Source organism: Rattus norvegicus, chromosome 16 (genome assembly GCF_036323735.1).
Source record: "Rattus norvegicus strain BN/NHsdMcwi chromosome 16, GRCr8, whole genome shotgun sequence".
Classification (NCBI taxonomy): domain Eukaryota; kingdom Metazoa; phylum Chordata; class Mammalia; order Rodentia; family Muridae; genus Rattus; species Rattus norvegicus.
In genome coordinates, this window is record NC_086034.1 from 13,833,339 (window position 1) to 13,858,476 (window position 25,138).

At 37.5% G+C, this 25,138-nt stretch overlaps 1 long non-coding RNA gene across 5 annotated transcripts in view; it reads left to right on the top strand.

Moving 5' to 3' along the window:
• Positions 1 to 25,138, top strand: part of LOC102555898 (uncharacterized) — a 51,707-nt gene that overhangs the window by 17,744 nt on the left and 8,825 nt on the right. For 3 of the 5 annotated variants that reach the window (XR_005494771.2, XR_005494772.2, XR_005494774.2), the window contains exons 2-3: positions 8,995 to 9,042; positions 21,318 to 22,779. This is a non-coding gene — a long non-coding RNA (uncharacterized LOC102555898). Of the gene's footprint in view, positions 1 to 8,994; positions 9,043 to 10,508; positions 10,595 to 21,317; positions 22,780 to 25,138 lie in introns of all 5 variants that reach the window. The other 2 variants (XR_005494775.2, XR_005494773.2) reach the window with 1 other exon arrangement.

The window sequence follows — 25,138 nt, forward strand, 5'->3', positions numbered from 1 at the left end:
CACATGGTGGCTCACAGTCATCTATAATTCAGTTGTAGAGGCTCCAATGCCATCTTCTCATCTCTGTAGATACCAGGGATGCACATGGTGCACAGACATCTATAAGGCAGGACATCTATGTGAGCAAAACTTCCACGCACAAGAAAACACATCAGAAAAAATTAAGAAAGCATTAAGTGAATTTTTAATTTATTTAAAGATTGTGTAATCATAGCATATGGGATAAAGGGAGTAAGACATAAGAGAGACTTTCGTCTCTTCTCATTATGTCAAAATATTTTATTCATTTCCTCAAGCACCAAGTTGTCAATGAGTGCTGGCCTGTACAGAGTTCACTTCTCATGGCAATAACACATCACTTTATTTCTTTCATGGGCAATTCAAAGAAAATAGTATTGCTTCTTAGAATTCACATTTCATGCAAGGAGTATTTATGTGTCAGTTTACCCAAAAGAAATATTTAAACTTGGAAAATGCCACACTGTTGTTGCTAATTTTGACTGCGAGTTAAACTTTAATGGGGTATCATTGAGGTATATATCACTGGAATTGTCTGTAAGTACTGATTCCCCAGAGATGATTAACTGAGGGAAATATCTAGGTCATACCTGAATGTGAACTACAATATTCCATGGAGCTTTGCCACTGAACTAAATAAAAATGTTTTCTTAAAACTTTAGAAAGTCAGCTAAGCTCTGCTCTCCACTTTCCAAAGTGTTCAAATGTCAGCAATTTCCTGTAGCCATACCTGTAACCCTCTGGCGCTGCCGTGCCTCCTATGATGTTATTGCCTTTATCCCCTAAACTATGAGTGCTCTCTCTTTAAATTTGCATTCTATTAACTGGCTCGTTACAGCAATAAGAAAATTATCTAATACATTACTATTCATTAGTGGACTATATATTTTGTCTGCAAGTATTATTCACTTTTTACAATAGGAGGTAAAACAGTGTTTTTCTTTCCATAGTTTATTTTTATTTCTGTATTCATTTATTTCTTCGTCAATTCATTTTACAAGACTTTGTGTGTTGTTTTGCTTCAAGAACAGAATTTTATACATACATATGAAATGATTCTGTCTTCCAAGAACCTCATATACTATTCAAAGAGATTTGGATTAAGTCAGTGATGTTACTTCAGAGACATTTGAAAACAGGAAATTTTATCTTGGTTTGAGGAGAGCTTGTGGTGTGTTCTTTTAAAGCTTATGTTTGACCATGAAATGTACTTTAAAAATCCTTTGATGGACTCTAGAAAAGTAACAAATCTGCTGTCTTACATCATGCTATCTGTATTAGGGTTCTCTATAGTAACAGAATTTACAGTATGAATTTCTCTCTCTCTCTCTCTCTCTCTCTCTGTATGTATATATATATATATTATAATTTATAATTTTATTATAAATTTATTAGTACATGATATAACAATGAAATTAATATATAATTTATATACAATATATAGCTATAAATCATATGTATATATGATTTATTTTATTTTTTTATTATTTTTTTTGAGCTGGGGACCGAACCCAGGGCTTTGCGCTTCCTAGGTAAGCGCTCTACCACTGAGCTAAATCCCCAGGCCCGATGTATATATGATTTAAATGAATGGCTTACAGGTTGTCACGTAGCTAGTCCAACAATTGTTGCCTGTGAATAGAAGGTCCAAGAATCTAGTAGCATTTTAGCCACAAGGCTGGATGCTCACTTGTTACTGATTATACACTGGACTCCTGAGGAAGTTGCCTCTAATGTAAGTACAGGGTTGGACCTCCTAGCAAAGGCTGGAGCAAGCAGGCAAAAAGCAAAGCTTTGTTTTTTCCACGTCTTTTATTTGGGCTGCCAGCAGATGTTGTATCTTAGATTAAACAGACATCTCCATACCTCAAAAGATCTGGATTAAAGATCTATCTTTCCACTCAAAGATACAGATGTAATATGGGTTTTTCCACTTCAAATGGTTTTATTAAGAAAAATAATCTCTTATAGGTGGGCACAGTCACTCAGGTTTTAGCTAATTCCAAATGCAATCTAGTTACCAACTAAGAACAGCCATCACACCATCTTACTCCTGAGCTTTGCACTCTACATTCTTTACTCCACTGGTACATTCATAAATCACCATATTTGCACTGGGTGCTACACTATTCCCTCCAAGGCTTGATTCACATCTAGCACACTTTACTTAATTATGAATCTCTGTTTCCTCATCCTTCTAAATTTTAGCTACTACTAATTCATCCAGAAGAATTTCTTCCATCCATAAGAAGTCAGACCAATGTTCTTACAGTACCTGCCATTCTGATTACATTATTACTCAAAGAATGACTTTGTCACTAGATTATAGGTTTCTTGATGAGAATAAATTAGCCTTTCCAAAGTATATCCATCATTATTCCAGAGCAAAAAACATGGTAGAACCTGAAGGTACAGTTAGGTTTTTTAAGTAACGAATAAACGGGGTTGATTTTATATATAAATATATATATATATAATATATAAAATATAATATATATAATATATATAATATATATAATATATAAAATATATATATATAATAAAAGCAGATAAATATAGGGAGTACTTTGATTGGGAATCTGCATATGAATGTTGAAGGTTCTGTTCCTCAGTTGGTGCTTGATTGTAAGGATGATAGTGACTAATGGTTGGGCAATAGAGGTAAGATTTCCAGGTTCCTCAGGCAGGCTAGAAGATGTAGGAGGAGAAAGAGATAGGCCATGCTTTGGAAGGAAAGAAAGCCACCTGCCATGTGAAATCTCAGGTGGAGTGGCCACTGGCTACTTCCTCAACTGGGCCTAGGGTAGCTGGCGGGAGGTTAGAAACACAACTAAATGAAGTCAAATTTTGGGTGCAGAGCAAGGAGAAGGTAACTGGGCAACTACATTGAGGAAAGATTTAGAAGTGTTGACCTGGGAGTAAAAGTAACTGAACAACTAAGATAAGGGTAGATTCAGAGGTGTTGAGCTAGGAGTGAAGGCAAGAGCATGTTAGCCATGGACACTAGAAAAAATTTTCTGAACAAAACACCGATGGCTTATGCTCTAAGATCAGGAATCGACAAATGGGACCTCATAAATCTGCAAAGCTTCTGTAAGGCAAAGCACATATTCATTAGGACAAAATGGCACCCAACAGCTTGCCAGTCCTATATATGATAGAGGGCTAATATACAAAATAGACAAAGAACTCAAGAAGTTAGACTTCAGAGAGCCAAATAACTATTAAAAATGGGGTACAGAGCTGAACAAAGAATTCTCAGCTGAAGAATATCAAATAGCTAAGAAGCACCTAAAGAAATGTTCAACATCCTTAGTCATCAGGGAACTGCAAATCAAAACAACCCTGAGATTCCACCTCATACCAATCAGAGTCAGAATGGCTAAGATAAAAAAACTCAGGCAAAAACAGATACTGGCAAGAATGTGGTAAAAGAGGAACACTCCTCCATTGTTGGTGGGATTGCAAACTGGTACAACCACTCTGGAAATCAGCCTGGAGGTTCCTCAGAAAATTGGACATTGCACTACCTGAGGACCCAGCTAAACCTCTCCTGGGCATATACCCAAGACATGCTTCAACATACAACAAAGACACGTGTTCCACTATGTTTATAGAAGCCTTATTTATAATGGCCAGAAGCTGGAAAGAACCCAGATGTCCTTAAACAGAGAAATGGATTCAGAAAATGTAGTACATATTCACAATGGAGTACCACTCAGCCATCAAAAACAATGACTTCACTAAATTCATAGGCAAATGGATTGAACTAAAAAATATCATCCTGAGTAAGGTAACCCAGTCACAGAAAAACACACATGGTATCCACTCACTGATAAGTGGATATTAGCCCAAAAGCTTGAATTACCCAAGATGTAATCCACAGACCACATGAAGCTGAAGAAGAAACATGACCAAAATGCAGATGCTTCACTCCTTCTTAGAAGGGGGAGCCAAAACATCCATAGGAGGGGGTATGGAGGCAGAATTTAGAGCAGATACTGAAGGAACAGCCATTCAGAGCCTTCCCCACATGTGGCCCATATATATACAGCCACCAAAACTAGACAAGTTTGACGAAGCTAAGAAGTGAATGCTGACAGGAACCAGATATAGATGTCTCCTTAGAGACACAGCCAGAGCAAATGCTAGCGGAAAACCACTGAACCCCCATTGGAGGAATTTGAAATTGAAAGATTGAAAGAGCCGAAAGGGCTTGCAAGCCCATAAGAACAACAATGTCAATCAACCAGAGCTTCAAGAAACTATACCACTACCCAAAAACTATATATGTGACTGACCCATGGCTCCAACTGAAAATGTAGCAGAGGATGGCCTTGTCAGGCACTAGTGGAAGGAGAAGCCCTTGCTCCTCCAAGTTTGGAAACCCAGTGCAAGAGAATGTCAGGGGGTCAGTAAGGGGGTTGGATGGGGAGGAGAACACCCTTATAGAAGAAGGGGAGGGAGAGGAGATAGGAGTTTAAGGACAGGAAACCGTGAAAGGGAATAATATTTGAAAAGTAAATAAATATATTCAATTAAAGAAAAAACATGGGATGCTTAGTTGTGCCTCACCATTGAGCTGAAAAACATATTAACAATAAGTTAATGTGTGTATATTTTAAGCATAGATCCGGAGTGGTTCCTGTGTGCACAGACTGCCTGGAGCTTAAAGCAGGGTAATAGAAAATAAACAGTACAGATAAAAATGAGTGTGGCATGTAGGGGGTTGTCATTTGCAGTAATTGGGAATTTCTAAGTGTTCAGGGTTCTAGATAGTTCTAAATATAATTGACTATGTAGCGTGAACAGAACAGGACGAAGAAAGCACCAGAGTGGGATTTGTCTCAGGACTCTTGGATAAGCAAAAGAACTCAAACTTAATTTCGTTGGCATAAGGCAAATAAGTGAAGAGTTTTACAAGAGAAGCGTGAAGTCATTTGTGTCCAAGAAATAATGCTTTTAAAAAATGTACACAATTGAAAAATTATAAAACTGGTACAATTCTCTGAATAATGGGAATGGACTGCAGGATAGATGTAGTTGGAGGGACACTGGGCAAGTACTACTAAATGGAAAGATACATCTTCTAATTGGAATACTCTGTGGTTGATTATGCTAAAATGCAAACTTGAAATTTTAACTCCAAAATCAACAAAAGTATGCATCTTCTGTCTATAGAAATGTTCATTTTTAAATCTTTCACTTACATGAGACACTTTGGTCATAAAATAAACTTGGACTGTAAAATACTTCTGGAGACCTACTTTGCAAAGGAACTAGTAGAAAATATTTTTAGCTACCATTTAAAGTCTCTGGAAGTAGCCACAAGAATAAACAGAAAATAATCAGACATATATTTAAGAAACGCTCTGGGAATTCAGTTAAGAGCAGTGTATTTCTGCATCATGCTGAGCTCCCTTGTATTGCACACATTTGAAGAAAGTACTAGAGTGAAGGTGCACAGGACTAGCTACTCTAGGTTAATTACTTGACAATTCTTAGAAAGAGCAGAAATTAAGCATTTCTCATTTTGCCCAGAGCTGCATGTGGCACAAGTGAAGTCATCAGTGCATGCCACTGAGAAAAAGATTCATGTTTCTTATTGTAACTTCTGTTAAGACATCTGTGTCTTGAATGGGAGATATTGATCCAGTGGAGCATGTTACATAACTGTTTACTAGAAGTAGAATTTAGAGTTCTAGTCAAATAGCTGCCACTTTCCTACCTAACATTCTTTTTGTTCCTTTGGAAATACCTTCATTGATATAATGACCTTATCCCCAAACTCCAGATCCACGTAATAGAGCCAGTAAGACACATGACCTAAAGACACATTGATGCAAATCTAATCAATGTAACCTATTAGAATACTGCTAAGAAGTAACTGTTGAGAGGATTGCCATGTTCATGTCCAGTCCCTGAAAGGGACTCACCATAATGCCTGAACTGTATATGCATGACATTAATAAAACAAGGGTCACAGTGTAACATTGGAGGAGGAGGAGTGTGTGAGAGATTATAGATAGACTATGTGTGTCTGTGTGTGTGTGTGTCTGTGTGTGTGTATGTGTGTGTGTGTAACATTTTAAAATGTATTTATATATGAACTAGCAATACACACATTAGCATATCTATATAAAAATCACATGTGCCTATGTCATGATGTATAGCAGCAATTGGTTTTTAAATGAGTGCACTTGAATCAGAAGCCTGTTGCTAATTAGCTAATTCAAGTGGCTAAATCCTTACCTGCCTGATGAGGGCCAGGAAGTAGAGAGAGGAGGTTTTGATTTTGATCTGGGTGTTTATAAGAAGGTTTTAGCCAAACAATTCAGAAAAGTATGTTCCAGGTAAAGTACAAGAGGAGGCAAAGCCACAGAGGTAAAAGCTTTTCTTTCTTTTTTTTTAATTGGATATTTTTTTAAATTTACATTTCAAATGTTATCCCCTTTCCCTGTTTCCTGTCCATAAACTCCCTGTCCCATACTCCCTCCAGAGGTAAAAGCTTTTCAACCAATACAGTTTGTTAAGGTTGGAGCTTAGTTTCCTGCAGTGGTGGAGAAAAGTCCAAGGTAGTTCGTTTATGAACAAGCTGTAAAGACTTTTCACCTCTCCTGTCTTGCTGCCAGTAACTGTTTAGATTCTGGGAAAGTCTTACCTTTGGGAGGAACAATTGAGAATGGAGAGGAGGAGCAGTTTTTGACTTTTAGGTTTGTACTTTCTGTATCCTACTTTTTAAGTAATTTCAGAAGGTCGTGTGTCCTTATTCAGACTCTTTGCATCATTTCTTGATTTCTTCTCTCTATCACTACTCTTCTTTGTTTATAGCAGGCGGAACTCAGCTATTCATATTTTATTCCTTGGGATTATATTCTGCTTTCGTGATTATTTTATTTCCTAACTGTGACAATTTTAACTACACAGGATCCTGAAAGTTTGGCTTTAATGTCTTTTTAAAGACATGCTGCTTAAATACTTTCTCACTTTGGAAAGGAACGAAAATGTTCCAAGTTTATCCTGTAACTGTAGTATCCTTAGGTTTGAAACCACCCATCCACACATGTATCTCTTGCTCCTTTTGTGTCTTGTTACGACTGTGGTGAACTTCTAGATCACTCATCAAACAAGTTTTGGGAAGACTGACCAACACTATCTGATCCTGTCAAGCCTTCCTTTCTCCCAATATCAGAAACCTGGCTCCCATTGTTTCTAGAAGCATTTATTTGTTTGGACTCATATCAGTGATGGAAAAAGCCCTCTGAGATTTAGAAATAGTTGGACTCTGCGTTCACTATCTCTTGGATATTGCACCAATCTTTATGAATATTATTTATGACTCCATGATGAGCTTGATGTTTTGGTTTTTTAGACTCTATATATAACTTGTGTTTTCTTCTAATGTTTTTAATTGAAACAGAATTACATCCCTCCATTGATTCTCTACCATGCCACCATCTTTCATTTCTTTTATTTTTTCTCCCCCCGGAGCTGGGGACCAAACCCAGGGCCTTGCGCTTCCTAGGCAAGCGCTCTACCACTGAGCTAAAACCCCAACCCGCCACCATCTTTCAAGTTGATAGTCTCTTTTTATTTTATTAGATTTGTTACATTCAAATGTATAACTTTTAACAACATTTTAAATCTCATCCTATATCTACTGTCAATTTTTTTTTTCATTTGACCTGCCATTTTCTCCCTGTTAGGTCATAGCATTGGTTAGGCCAAAATTCTGATATGTAGCAAAAATCAGTCTGCTGTTTCCTGTAAGCTGTAGGCACTGAATACTATGTATCATCACCAATGGATGTATGTGGCTCTTGTATTCACCATAAGCAAAGCTGCTCTGAACCCTGGACACAGATTTACATACATCCACACATACATACACACACACACACATATACACACACATGCACACGTGTGCACACACATGTAAGCAAGCACAGATTCTTCTTTTCCACATGTGTTTATTTGTTCATTTTATTTATTCTACAATTAATAAAATAAATAAATAATAATAAAAATAAATAATCAGATATTCTGTTGCAGCAATGAAAATCTAGCCTAAGTCCACGTACTTACTGCTATGAATAATTTTGAAATAAAGAAGCCAGAGTTGAGATTTTATATTGGGATAAAGACTATTTATTTCAAACAACATCTGAAGTAACTGAAAGACACAATTTATCATATATTTTATAGTCATTAAAGTAATAGATTTCTGGTTTGGATCCATCGACTCTCTACAGCTAATAATTAGAAGTGTCACTAACTTAAAGAAATTGTCATGATTTTTACATTGTACTTTGTATTTATTATCCAAACTTTTTGATCCAGAAACAAACTTCCTCCAATATATTTGAAAAAGAATCAGAAGATGTAACTAAAAGGCTTATACAAAATTATAAGATCTTTACTTTGAGTAATTAAATATTTAATATGTAGGGGAAAACACTGATAGACTTTCTTACATTTATTTCAATGAAGTTTTCATAAAGGTATAATTTACTTCAGTATGTAATTCTGGGAAATTACTTAGAACTTACTAAATAAAAAGGAAACATAACACTGAAAATCTATTCATTCATATTAAGAATATTAGGAAAAATGAATAAAATTCTAACTGATCACTAAAGTTTGATATCCATTTGATAAGGTCCCACTTGTTATGACCAGCCATTGACCAACATCTTTATTGATGGATCAAGAACCAATGGAGGAACAGGATATACAATATCAGTACTTACAGATTCCTGATTAAATTAAAGTATCAGAACCACTCCTACAGTTTCTGGTCTCTGTGGGTGCTACCCTCATGCACATAAACCTGCGCTCATATACATATATGCATCATTACATTTGATATCCACAACTCGGAGGCTTATTTGCATATAAATGACTAGGCTATAAGCTAGGACTTGTTCCCTGACTAGCTTGTAATTTAATTAACCCATGTTTTTCTATTATTCCCAGATGGCTGGCACTTTCTTCAGATTTATGTGTCTACTCCTCAGAGTTGGGGTGAGTCTCTTCCCACACCAGACTATATCCCAGAGTTCATTTCCCCCTATTGGAACTCCTACTTTCCTCAACTAATAAGGCACCATCAGCTTTTTATTGACAAGTGATGCTTCAATACAGTACACTAGAGATTATCTCTACACAACTTTTTAAAGCGTACTAAGCCCCTACCTGCACATTAAAAGATATATAAGAATGTCTTCTCCAGTATCTAGGAGGTTGAGGCAGGTAAGTCACAATTCTGAGGCATATCTGGGCTACTGGTAAGACCTCATATCAAAATAAAACAACCTAGGAATATGCTAACAAATAAAAACCTCATTTTGTTTGCTAAATTCATTTGTTCTTAAATCTTTCCTTCCTTTTGAAATAAATCTAAATAAATTGATATGATATCTGAAGATCACTACAAAATAATTTGGGATGGCAAAATCCAAGTGGAGTTAGGGGAAAAAACCCCCACACTGTCCATCTGTTGATATGGTAAAATTAAGTGACAGAGCCAAAGAGTTTTATTATGCTAGCTCATTCAATTATTTTAGTGCATAGGCTTGTTAAAAATACTTACTAAAATATTTCTAAGAAATATGTACAGAACTGTTTTTTAGAAAAATGAATTTTTAATCAAGGAACATTAATCATTATTGAAAGTGACATTGCATGTCAAATTTAACTATGAGGAATAGAAGCCATCCACGACCTTGCTGACACAAAGGTTTGTCTTTGTGATGTGAGAATTGAGGGTGAACAATCACCACATCTGTCTTTGTGATGTCAGAGATGGCAAACTACAGTCACTGCCCCATGGAGTAGACCAAGTTCTTCTCTGATTGTTTCTGATGGCACCATTGCAACTGTCATGCAATCAGGAAATTGCAATTAATATAAAAAAAAAAACAGTTGCTCACTGGACAGCCCAGCCCTTACATGAATTCAGTCTCTAGGAAAGAGTCACACTATAAGAGAATATTCCCAAGCATGGTAGTCCACTGTAGCTTCCAAATAAACATGCTAGAGCACATGAAGAGATGATCGAGTCTGTATAAGCTTAAGGTGTTTCTGAGAACTGCGAAGTTGTAGTGGTTTGAATAAAAATGTTCCCAACAGACTCATATGTTTGAGTGTTTGCTTGTCAGTTGTGGGACTGTTTGATAGGGTTGGCATTGTTGGAGGAGGTGGAGTTACTGGGGGTGAACTTTAAGGTTTCAAAGCACATACCAGATTCAGTCTTTCTGCTCTCTGCATTCATCTTGGGATTAAGATGTTAGCTCTCAACAACCGATGGGAAATTATGTGTGCCTTGATAGTTGCCATGCAATTTTTGATGATCATAAACTTACCACCGAAACCTGTAAGCAAACCCTTTCCCCCATTTAAAAGTTGTTTTTTTTGGGGGGGTTGTTTGTTTGTTTGCTTTTCTTGTTTTTTTTTTTTTATGTTACCTTGACTATTGTGTGTCTCTACAGCAATAGCAAAGTAACTAAGAAAGAGTCAAGTGGTTTGGTCTTGACGGGCAAGCCAAAGAAGAATCAGGACAATTCTCGGCAAGACGGTATTTGTGTTTTATATTTGCTTCTGTTTTCTTCTTACTGCCTTCCAAAGTGAACCAATCATTTCTTTCCCCCTTTTCTCCTGTTCTATTGAAAACTATACAACTGGTAAATTGTACTACAGAACCATTAGGAAAATGGATTCTGAGAGATCTAATTTCCAACATAAGAGAAAGAAAAAAGTCATCACAATCTAACTCTTATTTTAGATTGCATTATCACATCACATAAGTCTCTCTTTTCATTCACTATGAACCATATAAACAATAACCAGCATTACTGACAGTGACAGACAGTATAGTATAAAATATGAAAATTAAAAAAAATAATATAAGGGGTTGGCACAGTGGTCATAGTTTCAGAACTCAAGCATCTAGGGAAGGAGGATTACAGGGATCCATACATCTAAGACTACACTGGGAATCTTTGCAGGGTAGTTGAAGAAAAGAGGAAGGTTTTAAAAAGGACTTTCAAGTAGAATGGCAGACTTGCTCTATCTGAGCAAAGTTAAAGAGAAAAAGCTAACTTGAAAATACAGTAGACTGTATAAAGGAAAGACACAAGCGACCTGCCTCGTGGACTCAGGACATACAAAGGCAGAAGTCATCTGGGACAGGACACTTCCAGTTTCTGGCTGTGCCCTGAGGTGCCATAGTTCCCTGAACTTAAATTCCATGGGGTCAAGAGCTGGACCCTCAGAGGCACAGACAATCCTGAGACCTCAGGGGAGACTGTTACTTCTGCCCACATCCCTGACCCAAGAGGAAGCCCTCTAGTGCCTTCTGTGCACTCGGGGCACAGGAACCTAGGAACAGTCAAGGGCAGGACACTCGGTGTTTCTGTATGCATGGAAACCTGGAAGCCAGTTGCCATGAGCATCTACATACCTGAGAACAGAGGAAAGACCAACTCTTCTGCTCCAAGCAACCTTCCTGGAGATATCACGTTACACAAACCCAAGAGCAGCTCTCTGCTCCCAGATCCAGCTGAAAAAACAAAAACAAAAACAAACAAACAAAAAACAGTTCTACAGGAATACTGACACACAGGCCTACTGGAGGGTCAAATCACTGTCAGAGACAGCAAAACAAGCTAACACCAGAGACAAACTGATAGCCAGAGGCAAGCACAGGAAGCTAAGCAAGATAAACCAAGACTACTTGGAATCGTCACAGCCCAGTTATCCCACCAAAGAAAATACTGAATATCCAAACACACTGGAAAAGCTAGATTTGGATTTAAAATCACATCTCATGATGATGCTAGAGAACTTTATGAAGGACATAAATAAGTCCCTTAAAGAAATACAGGGCAACACAAAGAAACAAGTAGAAGCCTTTAAACAGGAAACATAAAATTCCTTTAAAGAATTAGAAGAAAATACAACCAAACAGGTGAAAGAATTGAACAAAACCACCCATAATTTAAAAGGTGAAATCGAAATAATGAAGAAAGCACAAAAGGAAAAAACCCTGGAGATAGAAAACCAAGGATCAGGAGTCACCGATGGAAGCATTGCCCATTGCTGACAGAACACAAGAGATAGAAGAGAGAATCTCAGGGGCAGAAGATACCATAGAAAACACCGACACAACTGTCGAAGATAATGTAAAATGCAAAAGACTCTGAACGCAGGTAATTCAGGACACAATGAGAAGATCAAATCTAAGAATAATAGGTATAAAAGAGAGTGAAGGCTCCCAACTTAAAGGACCAGTAAATATATTCAACAAAATTATAGAGGAAAACTGTCCTAACCTAAAGAGATGCTCATATGCATACAAGAAGCCTACAGAACTCCAAATAGATTGTACCAGAAAAGAAATTCCTCCTGTCATGTAATAGTCAAAACACTGAATGCACAAAACAAAGAAAGAATATTAAAAGCAGTAAGGGAAAAAGGTCAAGTAATATATGAAGACAGACCTATCAGAATTATACCAGACTTCTCACCAGACGTTATGAAAGTCAAAAGATCCTGGGCAGATGTCATACAGACCCTAAGAGAACACAAATGCCAGCCCAAGCTACTATATCCAGCAAAATTCTCAATTAACATAGATGGAGAAACCAAGATATTCCATGAGAAATCCAAATTTATACAATATCTTTCTACAAACCAAGCCCTACGAAGGATAATAGATGGAAAACGTCAACACAAGAAGGGAAACTATACCCTAGAAAAAGAGAGAAAGTAATCTCCTTGCCATGAAACAAAAAGAAGAGAGACACACAAATACAATACCACCTCTAAAAACAGAAATAACAGGATATCTCTTAACATCAATGAACTCAATTCCCCAATAAAAAGACATAGACTAACAGACTGGATACATAAAAAGGACCCAGCATTTTGCTGCATACAGGAAACACACCTCAATGACAAAGACAGACATTACCTCAGAGTAAAAGGCAGGAAAGCAATTTTACAAGCAAATCATCCAAATAAAAAGCTGGAGTAACTATTCTAGTATCAAATAAAATCGACTTTCAACCAAAAGTTATCAAAAAAGATAAGATAGACACATCATATTCATCAAAAGAAAAATCCACCAAGATAAACTCTCAATCCTAAATATCTATGCCCCAAAGGCAAGGACATCTACATTCATAAAAGAAACCATACTAAAGCTCAAAGCACACATTGCACATCACACAATAAGAGTAGAAGATGTCAACACCACACTCTCATCAATGGACAGATCATGGAAACAGAAAATAAACACAGACACAGTGAAACTAACAGAAGTTATGAACCAAATAGATTTAACAGATATTTATAGAACATCTCATCCTAAAATAAAAGAATATACCTTCTTCTCTGCCCCTCCTGGTACCTTCTCCAAAATTGACCATACAATCGGCCACAAAACAGGCCTCAAATAGATACAAGGAGGTTGAAATAATGCCATGCATCCTATCAGATCACCCTGGACTAAGGCTGGTCTTCAATGGCAACAATAAGGACAGGAAGCACACATATACATGGAAATTGGATAATACTCTATTCAATGATAACTTTGTCAAGGAAGAAATAAAGAAATTAAAGACATTTTAGAAGTTCAAGAAAATGAAAGCACAACATAAACAAACTTATGGGACACATGAAAGCAGTGCTAAGAGGAAAACTCAGCTCTGAGTGCCTCCAAAAAGAAACAGGAGAGAGCATACCTTAGCATCTTGACAGCATGTCTAAAAGCTATAGAAGAATAAGAAGCAAATACACCTAAGAGACGGCAGGAAATCATCAAACTCAGGGCTAAAATTAGCCAAGTAGAAACAAAAAGGACTATACAAAGAATCAACAAAACCAGGAGCTGGTTCTTTGAGAAAATCAACTAAATCAAACTCAGGCAACAGAAAATGCTGGTGAGGATGTAGAGAAAGAGGAACACTCCTGTGTTGTTGGTGAGATTGCAAACTGGTACAACTACTCTGGAAATCAGTCTGAAGGTTCCTCAGAAAATTGGCCATTCTACTCCCTGATGACCAGCTATACCTCTCCTGGGCATATACCCAAGACATGCTTCAACATACAACAAAGACACATGCTCTTCTATGTTCATAGCAGCCGTATTTAAAATAGCCAGATGCTGGAAAGAACCCAGGTGCCCTTCAACAGAGGAATGAATACAGAAAATGTGGCACATCTATACAATGGAGTACTACCCAACTATTAAAAACAATAACTTCATGAAATTCATAGGCAAATAGATTGAACTAGAAAATATAATCCTGAGTGAGGTAACCCAATCACAGAAAAACACACATGGTATGCATTAACTGATAAGCAGATATTAGCCCAAATGCTTGAATTACCTAAGATAAAATCCACAGACCTCATGAAGTTCAAGTAGAAGGACAACCAAAAGGTGGATGCTTCAGTCCTTCTTAAAATGGGGAACAAAAATATTCATAGAAGGGCATATGGTGACAAAGTTAGGAGCTGAAGCTGAAGGAATGGGCACTCAGAGTCTGCCTCACCTGGGTATACAGCCCATTTATATACAGCCACCAAAACTAGATAGTATTGATGAAGTCAAAAAATACATGCTAACAGCAGTCTGATATAGCTGTCTCCTGAGAGGATCAGAGAGAGCACGTCAAATACAGTGGCCAATGCTAGCAGCAAACCATTGAACTGAAAATGGGATCCCTGTTGGAGGAATTAGAGAAAGGATCAAAAGAGCTGAAGGGGCTTGCAATCACAGAAGAACAACAATCCAATGAACCAGGGCTACCAGGGACTAATCTACTACCCGAAGACTACACATGGGCAGACTCATGACTCCAACTGCATATGGAGCAGAGTATAGCCTTGTTGGGCACCAATGGGAGGAGAAAACCTTGGTCCTGCCAAGGTTGGACTATCCAGTGCAGGGGAATGTCAGGAGGGTGGGTAGGGGGAGTGGTTGGGAAGGGGGAACACCCTCATAAAAGAAGGGATGGGTGATGGCATAGAGGACTTATGTCCAGGATATCAGGAAAGGGAAAAACATTTGGAATGTAAATAAAAAATATTCAATAAAAAAGAAAACAAATGTTATTAAAAAAAAAGGACTAGCACCTGTTTGTATTTTAAAGAAGGGATATTACCTAACACAGTATCTTGTAGAGTCTCTTAAGCATCTTGATTATGTAAAACAAATAAATCAAACAAATGAATTACACACACGCATAACCACACACGCATAACCACACACACACACACACAGAGAGAGAGAGAGAGAGAGAGAGAGAGAGAGAGAGAGAGAGACACAAGAGAATAAACAAGGTGAGCAGAGAATTTCTGTCCTGTGAAGGTCTAGTGTGGTGCTCAACCATTAAGATACTCTTGCTGATCTGCTGAGATTAGCAGCATGTAGCATTCTTCCATGGGCAACAGTGTGAGAACAGACTGACATGCTCCTGGCTTTGGAAAGGCAACCAGAGACTGGAATAAGTAGGCACATAGTGGGCTTGTGTAAGACAAGTCATTTTGGACTCGAGTAATTAAGCACTAGAGTGTAGCAAATCGGTAACATGGAAGCTAGAAGCTAAGACCCGGGGATATAAGACTCCCTGCTACCTCTGCTATCTCCCCTCCCATTGCCTAGGGAAAGTGCACAGAATGAGCAAAAATGCTCTACGGAACCTAATACACTATCATGATGGTGCACAATGGTACTCAAGTGGGTAGGCCTTCCAAATGTCACCCATTCACAGAAAGACTTTCACAGGGAAAGTTCAATTCCTCAATGCTGACAGGCAAAATTCTAAGTTGGTGGTGGTAGAGGTAGAAGGGACAGGAATGTGGAAGTGTGTACACGGGGTGTCTCAGCCAAGGGAATTCTAGCAGAGTCTTTTTCCACAGAAATTCTCATTTGGCCGGACACACTAACTTAACTTCTGATTTGCTGAACTCACATTCAACACAAGAGTGGTTTAAATGATAGTGCAGAGGGGAAAACCTAGGCTCCCAATGAGAAGAAATAAAAAAGGGCCACAACACTTTCCTTATTACATGATTGTGTCCTTTTAGACTTGTTTCTTGATTTTAAGATTTTGAAATTTTAGGAATTATTTGTGTAACTTGGATGAAAATGTTCAATTGCTAATTTATATCTTGAGAATATGGCTTTTATTTTCTTAGCTATTGTGCTTCATTTATTACATAGTGATGGCTTTAACATTAAAACATATTCTTCAGGTAAAAAATATTTTAAAATTTATTTTATTATATAAAGTTCTGAATTTTGTGAAGTTATCATGATTTAACTTCTTCCTCTTCATAAAAGACGTCAAGCCTGGTTCATCCCCTACATTTTTTTCTGTTCATCATTCTCCACACATATTTATCTTCTCTTTGCTTCTTCCCCCATCCCTTCCTCATTTTACTTCTTTAATATTGGTATAATTATTTCTAAAAAAAATTCTGTTAACTACATTTTCCACCACTACTAGCCTGCTGCTGCTGTCTCTGAATCTTATTAGGCACAGGTGGAAAATCCCCAAACCACCATTGCCCTAAATAACCCTACATGAAGATAAATTATCTGAAGAGTCATAAGAAATGAAACAAAGAAGCAAACAAAAGTGATAAATAAAGGGAAAATAAGAAAACCAAGGGAAATATACATCATAAGAGAAAAATAAAACACAGCAGAGAAAGAAAATATGTGCAGAAAATTGTTGTAAACCTACATGTACACTAACTGTTGACACCAAAAACAAAAGATAACGAAATGTAACTTTTCGTTGTATATCTGGGGTTCTAAATATATCCTACATGGCCCTACTGTGCAACAGATGACACTACAGAGTTGTAAATGCCTTTTAGGCCTGGATGTTAACTTCTTTCAATAGATTTAAGGGAATTTATGCTGCTTTCACTGACTGAAATAGCAAACACAAATTTCAGAGACCTACTTTACAAAATGAACAATGGTCATATGGCGTATTCAAGTAAGCAGAAAAGGATGTAAGGAAATCAACTCAGGACCGTATGAGAAAGTGAGCAAAGAAGACAAAATACTTAATTGTTCCTGTCACCTTAGGGGGCTTGCAATCCTTCCTCCTCTTCTTCCATAAGAGTCTGCAAGCTCCATCCTCTATTTGGCTACGGGTGCCTTCAGCTGTCTGTATCAGCTGCTGGGGGCGCCTCTCAGAGAACAGACATGCTAGACTCCTGTCCACAAGCATATCAGGACCATTAAAAGTGTCAAGGATTGGTGCTGGCCTATGGGATGAGTCTCACTCAAGTTGGGATAGTTATTGATTGGCCATTCTCTCAATCTCTGCTCCACCCCCAACCCCTGAACTTCCTGTAGACACGATGCATTTTGGGTCGCTAGTTTTGTGGGTCCATCCTGACTACAGGAGACAGCCTCCTCAGGCTGCATGTTCCCAATGCTGTGAGTCGCAGCTAAGGGTACCCCCCCATTGTTTCTGGGTTGCATCCCCAATCCCAGGTCTCTTTCTCTTCCTGGAGATTCTCCCTACTCCCTCCCACACCTCTCCTATTGGTTGCAGATTTCTGTTCATTCCCATGGCCATCCAGCCACCACCATGCCCCGCCCCTTCCTACATTCAACCCTAACCCCACTTCTCTTTAGATCCCCTCTGCTACCCAGTTTCCTCCCTCTACCTTCCAGGACCATTCCAATCCCCTTTCTAAGTGAGACTCAAGCATTCTTGCTTTTACCGTCCTTCCTATCCAGCCTCCTTGGGTCTGTGAAATGTAGAAAGGGCATCCTGTATTTTATGGCTAAGATCTACTTATAAGTGAACACATACTGTGCATGTCCTTTAGGTTCTGGGTTTCCTCACTCAGGATGATAATCTCAGAATCCATCCATTTGCCCGCATATGCACAGAATTAGATGCATCTGCACTCTGAGGGACAGGATCTTAGCCAGGTAGTATACCTCCCACCTAGATTAACTCTGACACTCTGGGTTAATTGGAATGTCACACCCCAAGTACATTTTATTGTTTCCACCAAGAGGAAAGAACTGGGCCTGGCTAGAACTGCAAAGCCACTGAACTGCACAAGAAAGGATTTAGTCTGTGTCAGGCCCCTGTAAATGAGACTTCTGGTGATGTTAGCAGAAAGGCCTTAGGTAGTGATTAATTGTACCATGTTTCTTGCCTTTCTGCCAGCAAATTTCAAGAGGATGGGGATCTCATTTCCCTTCTCAGGTCCTCCCACACCAAAATTTTCTGTTCTTCCATCCTGCTTAACCTTCCCTGTCACCCATGTCTAGGAAGAATTCATGAGATGTTTTGACTTTTTCTTTTTATATCTGACCATAAACCACATGTATCATATCATTAAACCTTTTCATTTTCTCATTTAATAAAGAACGGTTCAGTAGATGAAAATTATATACCAAAGCATTGTTAGATAAATCCACTGAATAAACAGATTGCTTCCCACACATGTACTGTTTCCCATCAGGGTGAGAGCGTTAGTGGGCTAGAAAGGCTGCCAAATGTGTGAGGCTCTACCACACACACTACATTTTCTGCTTTCATCCTTTGAAAGGGACTGAAACAACTGCCAAAGCACGATGCTTTCCTCACAGGGCTTCTCTCCAGGGTAGTTTCACACACTCACACATACACACACACACACACACACACACACACACACACACACACACACACACACACACACAGGGAATCAAAACTACTGAAGAATTTACTGCATTCTTGACATTCATGGGGTTTCTCTACAGTATGAGTTCTTTTGTGGGTTTTAAAAGAACTGTGAAAGCAGAAATATTTCCCATAAACCTAAAGTCTATATGACTCCTCTCTGGTATTTCTTTTATGTATCTAAAGAGTAATAAGAATCTAAATGACTTAAGACACTGTTCACATTTACAGAATTGTGCTCCCATGGGATCATAGAATTTCAGATGTGTTTGAAATTTGTTATAATGTAAAAGTATGTAAACTAAGTAAATAATGCTACAACACGAATATAAATGTCCAATTGGGAAGCTATGAAAAGGTTAGGCAATTCATATTTTCCTTAAAGTGTACAATCCTGATGTGTTGGTTATCAGCGAGTTTTTACCAAATTTCTCTCTCTTATGTGTCTGTGATATTTCACCAGGGGTAAATATTTTTACTTTTTTTCCCACTTATTCTTTTATCAGAAGTCAATGCCAAGGCTGAGTGTGGTGGAACATGCCTATAATTTCAGTAATTGAGAGGCTAAGACAGGAAAATTTCAAGTTAAAGCCAGCCTGGGCTCCAGAATGATAAAATACCATCACAAAATATAATAAAAATAACTAATACAGCATGTAAGGTGATCAGGTTAAAATATCATGATGTCTACCTCCTCAGTTCCCATTTCTGACTGACTACTCCTCTTGTAAAATAAAGCTTTAAATGCTATTATCATAAAAGTTTAACCCTTCAGTTTACTTACTTTTTTTTACTGATTTTCTTTTATAAAAATATTTAGAATTTTTCTGGCATATGGAGCAATGAAATGTTTTCCATGTTTTTTCTTCTTAAAATGGGAGTTGATTAGCAATCACTATGAAAAGTTGGTGACTACAACAACCATTTCCCAGTCCTTCACTCTACTCCTGGTTTTGTTTTGAGAAATTATTCTTTTTAAAATAACACCTAATATTTTAGATACTGAACTTAATATATTAACTTGAATAGTTCTTTTCAGGATTAAAAAAATCATAAACCATTTGTGTTTGTTCGGTAATAAAAGGTCTTTATATCCCAGGTTGTTGTCAAACTTGGTATGTAGTGAGGGATGGACTTGAACTTATGATCTTCCGCCTCTGCCTCCTCCTAAGACATGTACCAAGTTTATATATTGTAAGCGATCATACCTAAATTCTCGTGCATGCGAAGCAAACACTCTGTCAACTGAGCTATGCGTCCAGCCCAACTGCTTGATTTTTTATTAGAAAAAAAATGACTTGGTGTGTTTGTTTGGGGTTGAGGAAGTGACATGACATAGTCTTTCTCTATCACCAGGGCTGTCTCTGAACTCACTGCTGTCTTTACTCAATGTCAATGTTGATTGCAAACTTGTGGTAACATGCCAGGCAGATGCTCACTTTCTTTCAATGTCATTTTCAGAAAAATATTAAAACTTATCTCAAGTATATACACAATGAGTGAGATCATGTCATTAATCATCATTAACTCACTGTAGTAGCATATCTCATTAAACTTGTATCTCTAATCCTCGATAGGATAAAAAGAAGGATTCTGAGTTTGAAACCAGGCTATAGTACACAGGAGCTACCATTAAAAAACAAACAAATGGACAAAACCACATGTGCCTTCATCATAATGAAAACACTCAGATACCATGCAATCAATTCAGGAATAAAGTAGCATTTTTGAAGCTCATTTTAAGATATTTGTATGACCCATGAAATGTATTTTCTCTTTTGTTTTGCTGTTGGTTAGAGATCCACTCATGCTTATTAATGAAATCTTTTAAAATACCTAAAATTAATTTAAAAAACAGAAATGAACAATGTGAAATTCTATCAGATAATAATGAGTATGATTCATCCTTGCGCTTAGATTTTAAGAACGATTCTGAATGTCTTGCTATTAAAAATGTTGTTAAATGTTAAATCTCTGTAAGACACTGATTATTTTTAATGAGAGATTTTTGGGAGTTAAGGTAATAATTAATGATTATAAATAAACTTAGTGACTAAGTACTTCTAAATAGGTTTAATAAATGTGGAAGCTAATTTCAGTAATTAAGTTTGGGAATTCATTGTATGCTAAGTAATTAGAGTATCAGTAACAAACACGGATTAAGAGTTTTTAATGTATATACTTAATGCTTTTCAAAATAATCATCTGAAACATTCACGATGCTTCTTTTAGCTGTAGGTGAACTAGTATTGGGTCAGAAGAGAATATCACTATCATGTCAGTGGTTGAATGAATACTGTTCTTATGCCGGATCCAAGTTGGTTTCCACCGTTTAAATCTTGTGCCTCACACTCTCTTATAATTATAGATCCTGGGAGATCCACTGCCCTCTTCTGATCTCCATGTTCATCTGCATACATGTGCATACAGTCTATCAATATATACATACACAATCATTAAAAAATAAAATTTATTCAAAACAGATTATTGAATTTTGTTTACTGTTGTTCATTGGGATCTACATTTTCAGCTTTTGTTATTAATCATTTTATTTGTTTACATTTCAAATGATGTCCCTCTTCCCAGGTTCTCTTCCTTAAACTCCCAGTTACATCTCCTCTCCTCTTTGCTTCTATGAAGATGCTCCTCCATCCACCCAAATACTCCTGCCTCACTGCTCTAGCATCCCTCTATGCTCAAGCCTCCACAGGACCAAGGACCTCTCATCTCAATGATGCCAGATAAGACTATCCTCTGCTATAGATGTAGTTGGAGCCATGGATCCCTCCATGTATACTGTTTGGTTGGCGGTTTGATCCCTAAGAGCTCTGTATAGTCCATTTTTAAATCTAACATGTTTAATTGATACTTTAATGAGTGGTTTTCTCAAAGCTATGCAATAGAATTGAAATGATATAACATGGATAATGAAATCAGTAAAGGAAATGAAAATATTATCGTTGAATTTTCAAGATGTATATGAAAGGCTACATTTTTTTATAATATCTATGGGCTTCTATTTATCCATTTTAAGTCACACTATACACAGTCAGCTGAAATTTCAGAGTATCTGGAAGCAACTCTATAATACATCAATGATGTCTAAGTTAACATTTCATTGCTCCAGTTTTTCCCTCTATATCTGACATGTTGAGAGCCACTGAACAAAGTTAAATTGACAGGTATTTACTGAATGCCTGGCAGCTGCAGCTAATGAACCTTAGATAGTTTGCATTTCCAGTTTCTGTTGGCAGCTGGGATCTGCTGATAACTGCTAGTTTTTATGAAGAAGATGGAATGAGGGGACACATGGCACAGAAAAGTGTACATTTAATGAAGAGCATTTTTAGAGCAGATGAGGAAAAATATTCAGAGTTTCGTAGGTTCTAGGATATTATCATCAAATGAGGCAGAAAGAAGAAAAACCACTAGACTTTTGTGTACTTCCTATATCAGAATAATCAAAGAAGAAGAGGCTATCAATCTGAAAGTGGGGGGTTATGGGAGGGAAGGATTTGAAAGATGGTGGGGTAGGGGGACTGAAGAGAGGAAAGGGAGAAGAAAATATTAGAATTCTAGTTTCATTAAAACGTATTTTATGGGTATGTAGCTTTTGGTATTCCTAGAAAAGACAATCGCACATAAAATCGCCAATTTTCTGGCTCTTACAATCCTGTCCACTCCTTTTTCTGCTGTGATCCCTGAGTACTGGGTTTAGGGATTGTTGTAAATGTTGGGCTCTACAACTCTGCATTTTGATTCATCGTGATCCTCTGTAAATATTACATACATATTACATGTATGTAGTAATTCATTTAAAAAGAGGCCATGAGTTAAAAGAAGAGTGGGGGAGGGGTAGTTTTATAATTGTAATCTCAAATTTCATTTAAAAACATAGATTTAAAATGAAAAGAAAAATAACACTAATCCCAAACCTTCCTTTCCAGAATACCTTCAGCTCCATAAGATACAGATGGAGGTTCAAAGGTTTGGGAGTTGAAAACACTACAGTAAGAGAATTTGAAAAACCATGGGGACACTGTCGGTGGTGAGTAATTCTGACTTTGCACCCTAAATATTTTTGTTGTGCTAACTAGTCTGTAACCTTCTTTTTACAGAATCTGTTTATGTGGAAGTACATTGAGTGCTTCCCCTTAGAAAAGAGGGTTGGGAAGACACTGTTCACCTTTTCATCTGGACCAAATTTGGGGAATTCTGAATACCCCCAGAGATTCGGAGTCTTACTTTCAGTGAGATGATACTATACTGTAGTCTAGTAGTCCTCAGCCATATTATCTGTCTTGGCCCCATCACCCCTCTTATTCATATGTAATCTCAAGCCTCCAAAACTAAGGTAGGTGAAGGTTCATCAACACATGTAAAGAAGCACACACATTCAAGTAAGGTCATAAAGTACATGAGCATCTCAGTAGACAAAAAACGAACTGTTGATTAAAGTTTCATATTATGATAAAAATCTCTGAAACTATAAATAGAAGTAAAATATTTCAATATTAGGGATAGCTATTTTTTTAAAGAGTGAGTTAAATAACAAATAGGTAAAATTTGTTAAATTCTTAGGGAGAAAGATCAATTATAGCTGAAATACTAGTATCATAATTTATAGATGAGAATAAAATCTTTAAGTTTCAGTAGCAAAACAAAGTAAAACTAATAATAACTGCAAAACAGGACAGACGCAACAAGTCATAACCCATCTTGGAGAGTTGAGCCTTGTTTGGTGAATGGCAAGAACTTGTTTGGTGAGTGGTACAAGATTGTCAGCACCATTGCTTCAGAGCAAGAGTAGATCTGCCTGGTGCTTTAGGTAATAAGGCATTTTAAAAATGATATGGGGCTGGAGAGATGGCTCAGTAACTAAGAACACTGACTGCTCTTTCAGAGGTCCTGAGTTCAAATCTCAGCAACCACATGGTGGCTCCCAACCATCTGTAATGATATCTGATGCCCTCTACTGGTGTGTCTGAAGACAGCTACAGTGTACTCATATATAATAAATTAAATCATTTTTTTAAAAAATGAAATGATATGGCAGGGAGGAGACAAAAACACAGAGTTCTCCTGAAAACTTTTTCTTCCATGGGGAGTGGCGACAAAAATGGTTTTCATAAGAACCCTCTTAGTCCACAGCATGGTGACATAGAGAAAACTATCTGTGTCTGAACTGCACACTTCAGGAGTCCGAAATAACTGTCACGGGACCAAACTCTGAAGCCTTGGATAACGAGACCTTGAGGGTTGAATACAGGGTGGACAGATGTGACTTTGAGCAGTAACTGGTCAGTGGTCAGTGTGGTGGAAGTCTCTTCTGAGCCATAGTCTGGAGTAGAGCACTAACACGAGCTCGGAACGCATGCCACGATCTCAGGGTGGTTATACAGGCATAACTAGCATTCGGAATTCAATCTGTATAAGACTGCTGACTGACGTGATTGGCCTCGGGGAGACAGGGAAGAAGGACAGTGAGAGGAAACTGAAACTCGCACCACTACCAAATTTAGAGTCAGAACCATAACCCAACTCTACTTTCATGGTCTCCCGGTTAATGCCTAACGCCATTTTAACCTACTCACTGTGCCCTGCTCTGGCTTCTTTCTTTTCTTTTTCCTTTTGATAGATTTGCCTAAAGGACACAGGTAAGTTGGAAGTTAGATTTGTCTCTGCTTCTGGCTCCTTAGAGCTGGAACTATCTTAGGTTGTCTCATTCCGTTCCTTTTACTCTTCATCTTCTCAGTTTTCCTAACAGGAGCTACTTCAGACCTTCATTTCACCCCTGCAATTTCTCCTTTTATTTATTTCCCCCCTCTAGGCTGCATTTTTTCTTTACTATTCTAATACTAATCACTATTCTTAATCTGCTTCCGTTCTTCTCATGTATTAGTACATGAAAGTCCGATCTCAGCACACACAGAAATATCCACATTATATACATTTGAAAACTGTTTCATTTGGAAGAGCATAATTTTCTAATTGACTATTAGTGTATTTTTGTGGTAGGTGTATCTGCCTGTTGCATCTGCATCTGCAACTTATGTTCTATCCAGAGTTCACATGAACTGAAGGTCTGCTACTAAGTTGCAGACCCAGACTAGTGAAGAAAAATGTGACTGAAACCCTGCTACCAATTAGTTCCAATTGGTCCCTGGAAAACATTCCCTGGAAAGTGGTTTGAAAAAAAAATTAATGAAACCCCCAATGTAAAACACACACATAATACACATGTATGTGCACAGGCATGCACACACACACACACACACACACACACACACACACACACAAAACCACGAAAACAACTTCTCTAAAAGTTACCTCACAGTAATGGCTGAACGAGATGGTGTCCAAACAAAGCTATTCAAAAATGACTATTCCTAGTTCACACAAAAGAA